Source organism: Triticum aestivum, chromosome 5A (genome assembly GCF_018294505.1).
Source record: "Triticum aestivum cultivar Chinese Spring chromosome 5A, IWGSC CS RefSeq v2.1, whole genome shotgun sequence".
In the NCBI taxonomy this organism is placed as follows: domain Eukaryota; kingdom Viridiplantae; phylum Streptophyta; class Magnoliopsida; order Poales; family Poaceae; genus Triticum; species Triticum aestivum.
In genome coordinates this window covers 675,224,205-675,231,349 of record NC_057806.1, presented here as the reverse complement: position 1 = coordinate 675,231,349, position 7,145 = coordinate 675,224,205, and the positions used below count along the sequence as shown (strand labels likewise).

The window sequence follows — 7,145 nt, the reverse complement described above, 5'->3', positions numbered from 1 at the left end:
ATTTTTAGTGAAACACAAATCATATAGCATGGGATAAGACTGCTTTAGTGGTTTATCATCCAACCACCAATCTCCCCAAAATCTAATGTTCTCCTGATTACTCACTCTGTTCTTCACATAGCTGAATAACAAGCCTCCAACAAATAGTAAGCCAACCCAGAATTGGGATCTCCCACTTTCCGTTTTACGCGAGAGAGGCACACACTTCTAACATATTTATTTCTAAAGGATATCCTACCAAAGCCCCTCTTCTATTTCCAACTTCCACGACCATTTAGCTAAGAGGGTCTTCTTCATCGGTTCAAAATTATGGATACCCAAACCTCCTTATTTCTTGGGCTGACAAACTTCGGATTTTTTGCACTATCAATGCCATCAAGAAGAAGGAAAATTGTGCCATTGGCATATTGTAGCATGTTCACACACCCTCCCTAGATTTAGTTAACACCCCTTTCACATAACTATGTTCCCTAGCATTCTTCATAATCCAGTGCGAAAGGAATCTCCCTGCATGTAGGAGAGTGATTAAGGAATCTCCCTGCCTAAGACCTTTGAAAGGAGGAAAGTAAGGTCCAATCTTATCATTCACTTTAACACTCGTAGATCCACCTCTCATGGTTTCCACAATCTAGTCATTCCATTTATCAAGGAAACCCTTCAAACTTAATATTTTTCATACAAAAGGTCACTTAATTTTATCATTTTTTTCAAAATCTACTTTAAAGAGCACACGACACTTCGTTTCTTAGAATTGATAGAATTAACAACTTCATGTAATACCATCACTTCCTCCATAATATACCTTCGTTTAACTAGAGCAGTTTGTACAGGAGAAATCAACTTTCCAACTATTTCACATAATCTATTCATATGAATTTTAGCAAAATAAATAAATAAACATTTAGTAGGCAAATAGGCTTAAACTTCTGAATTTCTTTAGCATCATTAGTTTTGGGAACTAAAGTGATGATTCCATACTTTAATCTGGAAATATTTAAATTACCTTGTGGAAATCATCAAACATTGTCGTCAGATCCCACTTAACCATATGCCAATATATCCGATGAATTCAATGGGAAAACCATCAGGACGAGGGCTTTAATCTAGAGAATTCAAGTTAATTCCAACCAGACTACCACCACATCTTCCTCTAGGAGGAGTCCAATGCCATTTGACCCTCCACAAAAATTGTGAAGTTCATTCTAAGAGTAAGTATTTTTCATGGTTTCTTGTAATATGAGGAAATCCATATTAAATCAAAAATACAATCTCTAATAAACCTCCTCTTAACATCACCTCCCACACCCCTAGCATTTGAAAACATATCTTCCACTTTTGTTTAATTTTTATCAGTACAAGTTTCTTTACAGGAATTCATTTTCTGATCCTAGCAACGCTAGGTGAATAGTTATTATTTGTTTTCTTGGAGGAGAAAACTTGCTTTAAGTTATCAAGATACTTCTCCTCAAGATCAACATCAAAGTGGTCCCCGTTAGAACAAAGCTCATTTAAATCTGCGTCACCGGTGTCAATAGGACCTGGTGAGCCAAAATTATCATCAGATTTCCTTTTTTGGGTGTTATTAATATGAATATCAAGACTGGCATTTTCAAGTTTCCTCATAATCCCCCAATAAGTATCAATCATGTCTAAAATACAACCCAAATGAATTCCAATGCAAGAAGTCATTGATAGAAGATATGTGTTATTAATATCCATAAGATCAAGAATAGAAGAGTCACCATAGTTATCTTTAGCAGGTGCTCTCTCCTTAGGCATGTCTTCCACCCTAAGGTCATCCCTGTCTTTCAGCCTATCATGTCTGCTAGGTACAACACCCAACTAACAGTCAACATCCCTTTGACTACCAGGAATTTTGTCATGACCAATAATATTCCCCGTAGCAGTACCAAAGGAACGAGACTCCTGGATAACAGTAAAATCCATATGTTATTGGTATTTGTACTCATCAATGTTATTATCTTTCCCGTCTGCATCTTGGGTAATTGCACTTTCTTCAGATATATTCATATTGTCTTCAGAAGCATTCTCAACCTCCTTTTTATCCATCACTTACTGCAACAGTGTCTCAAGTATCTGTGTTTTGTTTTTGCATCTCCAAATGTTGTTTCCTCAGATGTAAATCCTTCCTCTCTCCTTCACTCTCGATCTTTTTTCATCCATTACTATCTTAGCAGCTTGCCTAGCATTATTCTCCTCCAACAACTTAATCTGTATAGCCAGATCCTTATCGATCCCATTATCCTCAGTCCTCATAGCAACATTGTTGTCTTGTGTGCCCATATGCATCACCAAGTGTATCATTTGTACACCTAGCTCCATGTCTAGCTTCATATTCTGCAAAAGATAGGCTCCCTAAATCAATGATATCTCTGTTAGCCTCATCTTCCTTGTTCCTTTTAGCATTTCTAAGGGTATCCACATCAGTCTCACCTGCACTGAATTATTAATCTGACCACTTCCTCTTTTTCCACTACAAGAGTACCATTGTTGTTCCACTACCTCAACAACCTAAAAACACCCTAAAAATAAGAATATCTTTTGTAGTAAATTCAGTTGAGGCAGGAACTTTGTGAATATCTCGCAGCCCAACCTTGCATCTCACAAATTCAATATTAATGGAATCCAAGTTAACTTCAAACACCGGAATCTACATACTTTGCAACTGCTTTGATCTGTTTGAACCAAGTACAATCTTCAGTCAAGTGTGACTTTTTTCCATAAACATAGCAGTGAACATATTTCCTGCAATCTTTATTAATATGTCCAACTTCCTTACACTTAGAGCATAACAATCTCTGTCCACCAGCACCTCCTTCACTTCCATTATTTCTCATCTTCCTTGACCTATCCATCTGACTGAAGAATTGGGGCCCACTCATAAGCACATAGTGAGAATTTCCACTATTACCAATACCACCATCACCACACCCTTCTCTCACACCTTAATTAGTCATCATGTTAACTCCAACCCCAAAGTAAGGCACAAAGTTTGGCATAGCCGCCACTCCCATAAGATGGTGGTGTTGTGAAGAGATCCCTTGACTGGATCCTTCTCTCCAACATGAGTAATTTGGGGAAATCACAGTTGTTGCATTCCCATATTAGGGATCTGCACAGGTAAATTCCCAATTGGTGACATCCACTGGGTAGTGTTATGGATCTAACCTGTTGGGTATCCCCACTCTGGATTCTATTCAGATCAACCAGAAGTGGACCTTGTGTGGTGCTCGGGGCAGCCTAGGTTTTCTGTCCCTGAATCACTCCACTTGCCCCATAATTCAAAACCTTCCCAGCCACCTCCCCATCAAGATCAATACCATTTTCCATCAAGTTGTTCCTAGATTTTTTCCCATTATAGCTTCCACGACCTCCACCACCATACCCCTTCAGTTATTGGTAGCTAAGATTGTCTCTTCCTCGTTCCTGTCAGCCCCCTCTCCCCTCAGCTCCAGCCATATCCTCCTCTACCGCCTCTCTCTCTCTCCCACTCTCTCTCTCTCTCTCTCTCTCTCTCTCTCCCTCTCTCTCCCCCTCTCTCTCAAACCCTAGCTCGGGGGAACGAGGTTCCTCTTCCCAATCAATTATGGATCTCCACATTCGTCTATCACGAACAACAGGAGTATCAAATGAGCCATCTTGACCTAAATCCCTCGATGGGGTAATGATACATTTATCCATAGCAACATGAACTTGAATTGGGGGTTTGATTATACATACCGCACACCGCAGAAGATTCCTCATCGGAATCTACTCCGGCTAGCACCCATAAGTGGGTACCGTCCGGAGTGACTCCTACTGCCCGCCAGACCCGCGAGCAAGTGCACGAATCCTCGCCGAGCGCCGAGGGAAGCGAGGCGAGCGGCGCGACATCTGAATCGGGCGCACACCTCTCCCCCTCCTTGGTGCAGGCACGGCGATTCCTCCCATCCCTGGCATCCGCTGCTCCACCAGCCCCGGTACAAGGATCACCATGACCGCCCCCACCACAAACTCCGCTGGATTTGGGGGAGACGACACACGAGATCTATATGCAGCCCATCTCCTCCTCTGCCGCGGATCCGGCGACTCCGCCTCCATCATAGCCCAGTGGAGGATCTTGATAGGAGGAGCCCCATCTCCAAGCATCCTCGCCCGCTCCGCCTCCGTCGCCAAGACCGTGATCCCAATCGCCGCGTCGTGGAGCGTGTCCATGTCGGGGAACCACCCGCAGATCTCTTTGAAGCGGGCCATCTTCGCCGCATCCCCCGCCGCCATGTGCCCTATCCACTCCTCTAGGGCCGCCGTGATGATCATCTCCGCTCCGCCCCCCTTCTCCGTCCTCCCTCGAGCTTCGTCTCTTCGCCCAGATGTGGTCGCCTGGACTAGATAAGAAAGAGGGATCCCCTCGCCGCGAGTAACATGTGAGATGTGTATGTATGCCCGTTTCTCGGAAGAATTACAAGTAGTAACAAATAAATAATTAAATAAATAAAAAGATGGAAAGTAAAAAAGGTGTAAAACCACGAGAAGGTGAAAACGCTATTTTGAGTGAAAAAAAAATTCCATCAAACATCAGACGTGGGCCCACTCTCTAGTAGCCGTTTTTTTCTACCAACCAGCCGTCGCTCGCTCGTGACCCCGCCCTGTGGTGGTCCTGTCCACTCCCCTCCCCTCCCTCCACTCCGCCCATGCCGTAACGTTCGGCCAGTGCCACGACCACGATGGTGGGCTGGTGAAGAACGAGGAGCGCACAACAACCCAGCCGACCGGAGTGCGGAATAAATCCCAGCCCCATTCCCAGCACAAGCAGACCTCCACATCTCCATGGAATTTACAAGCCGTCCTCCTCCTCCTCCTAGATAGCCAGCCCAACCCCCAAGGAATTTCGTGCCCAGAACCGCCCGCTCCTAATCTAACCTCGGGAGCTGCGATCCGGTCTGCTTCGCGCTCGTAGGAGCAGCATATCTCCATCGTCATCACCAGTTTAGTCGTCGTCCTCGCAGGGAGTTCACATGGTCTGCTGGTCTGACTCTGACTGTGGGGAGCAGCAGGCGTAAATCTTCTTTGCCACCGCGACCGACCCCGGGTCCCGGCCCCGGCAAAAGTCCTCCTGCCTGCCGTTGCATCTTCTCCGGCCGTTTCGGCTTTTCTCCCCCGCTGCCGCCGCAGAAAGCTCTCGAGCTCGCAATCAAATCTTCTTGCACTTTTCGCCCAGCCTTCCCCCCTCCTCTCTCCGGCTCTCCGCAGGCACTAGTAACTGCCCTGCTTCCTTAAAACCGGAGGGCAGTTACTCTGCCGCCATTAAGCCCTGCTCCGGACCTCCGGTTTCCACTCTCTCGCCTCCGGCGGTCACAATCCTCGCCTGCCCATCCAGCGTTGAGCACCGAAGAAGAAAGATAGCAGGGAAGGAGGAGGAGGAGGAGTAAAAGGGGACAGCTCTCTCCTTGACGCCTCCCCCTCTGCCCCTCCCCGTTCGGGAAACCTACCACCGATTGCTCTCGCTCGCTCAGGTCCCGTCCCCATCCGTCCACCCATCCATCGTCGTCTTCCTCCTCCCGATTTCTCTTTCGAGGTCGGGTGAAAAGCTGCTTCCTCTTGTCTCTTCCTCCACAGGGTAGCGAGCGGAGCTTCTTGCGTCTTGGCTTTGATTCTTTCCTGGCCCCTCTCATCTGATGGCTCCGGTTTAGGTCCCGGGTCCTCCTCACCTAATCTTGTTTCTACTCCCGGTTGGTACCGCCAGCAGCCCCGCCCGCCTGCCTTGCCGGTCCAAGCAATCCATCGATCTACCCTCCCTCCCTCCCTACCTACATAGCCAGCCAGCCTCCACGCACACCTCCTCAGGCTTCTCCACAGTCACTTCAGACATCAGACTTCAGACCAGTCCATCTCACTGCTCTTTCCCAGAGCCTTCCTTCTCCGTGTGCTGGTTGCTGGGAGGTTAGGAGGCAGTGCTTGCTTGCTCGCTCGCTCGCTCGCTACCTTCAGGGGAGGGAGGCTTCGGATGCTGCGCGTGCTGATCGGCCCCTCAGGTGAGCAATTCTCGTCTGAATTTCTGATGCATGTTGCTACAGTTCTACACTTCTACTACTCCTTGTGGCCAAATAAAAATCAATTTTGCCTTTTCAGCTTTCATACAGACTTTGAAAACGAGCATATGTTCTCTTCTTCTACTTCTTCTTTTTCTGAAATTAGAGAAGATTTGGCGGCTGCTGCTGCAAAGCAAGTCAAGCCTTTGTGTGCTTGCGTGAGAAAAAGATAGCCAGCAGCGCCACCTTTGTAGCCTCCTTTGTGTCATTGCGCATGGGCTTCATCCTCATTCCTCCCTCCTTTAACCGCCGTGTCAAAAGGCAGGCGCATCAAAGCGATGATGATACACTCTTTAAGCCGCCGGTGATGAATGCAATTAACTTCTTCCTTTTTTGGCTGCCCATTATTCCCTAGCTAGTGCTTGCTTTTCTGCAGGGCTGCTGCTGCTGCTTTAGTTTTCATGCCCAATCAACCAATTCTCCTTTTATCCAGTTGACACCTATTATAATTGCAGAGGATAAGAAGAACTTGCTCTGTTCTTGCTTGGACACCAATCTCTGCTTCAACTGCTGCATTTACTTTCATGTAACAGTCTTGTACCCAATGCTTCAGTGACAGTGCATCTTAAGCAATGGACTCCACTTGGTAGTGGTACAGTTAGTATTAGTACTAGCATGTTCTCTACAGAGAAGGAAGGAAGGACTTCAGAGTTCAGATAGCACTATTGTTCTCATGGGTAGGGTGTACGCGACGATCTTACGGAGAGAAAGCATTCATTTTTTGCCCAGTTTGTGCTGCTGAGATGGTACTTGTTGGGAATTTATTACCATGTTCTCTGAGTTGGTTCATACTGATTTCTGGGCAGTTTGTGTGTAGGCACTTGTGCAGTACTACAGGTACAGGTTTCTTCAGTAGCTTTGTTTTGGGCATAGGGTGTTTCATACAAAATACCCAACACATGGTCTTATCTCTTCTTCTTTTTTTGTGATAACTCACATGGACCTCTCCTGGTCCATTCGTATTTTTTGTAAGGCTTTTATCGGTTTGGTTAATTGTAAAATCTTATGAGTGTTTGCTCCATGATCTACGCGCAAAGTATTTTTAGATTCTCGGTG

General features: G+C 46.1%; 1 protein-coding gene and 1 long non-coding RNA gene across 3 annotated transcripts in view; one reads left to right on the top strand and one right to left on the bottom strand.

Moving 5' to 3' along the window:
- The window catches only part of LOC123108351 (uncharacterized), a 5,609-nt gene extending 1,197 nt beyond the window's left edge, over positions 1 to 4,412 (bottom strand). Inside the window, exon 1 of the long non-coding RNA XR_006451877.1 lies at positions 3,742 to 4,412. This is a non-coding gene — a long non-coding RNA (uncharacterized lncRNA). The remainder of the gene's footprint in view (positions 1 to 3,741) is intronic.
- A 282-nt stretch (positions 4,413 to 4,694) lies between these two features.
- Positions 4,695 to 7,145, top strand: part of LOC123105901 (uncharacterized) — a 5,991-nt gene continuing 3,540 nt past the window's right edge. The window contains exons 1-2 of one of the 2 annotated variants that reach the window (XM_044528079.1): positions 4,695 to 6,032; positions 6,545 to 6,615. The gene's annotated coding sequence lies outside the window, so the exon portion shown is untranslated. The remainder of the gene's footprint in view (positions 6,033 to 6,544; positions 6,616 to 7,145) is intronic. The other variant, XM_044528078.1, reaches the window with a different exon arrangement.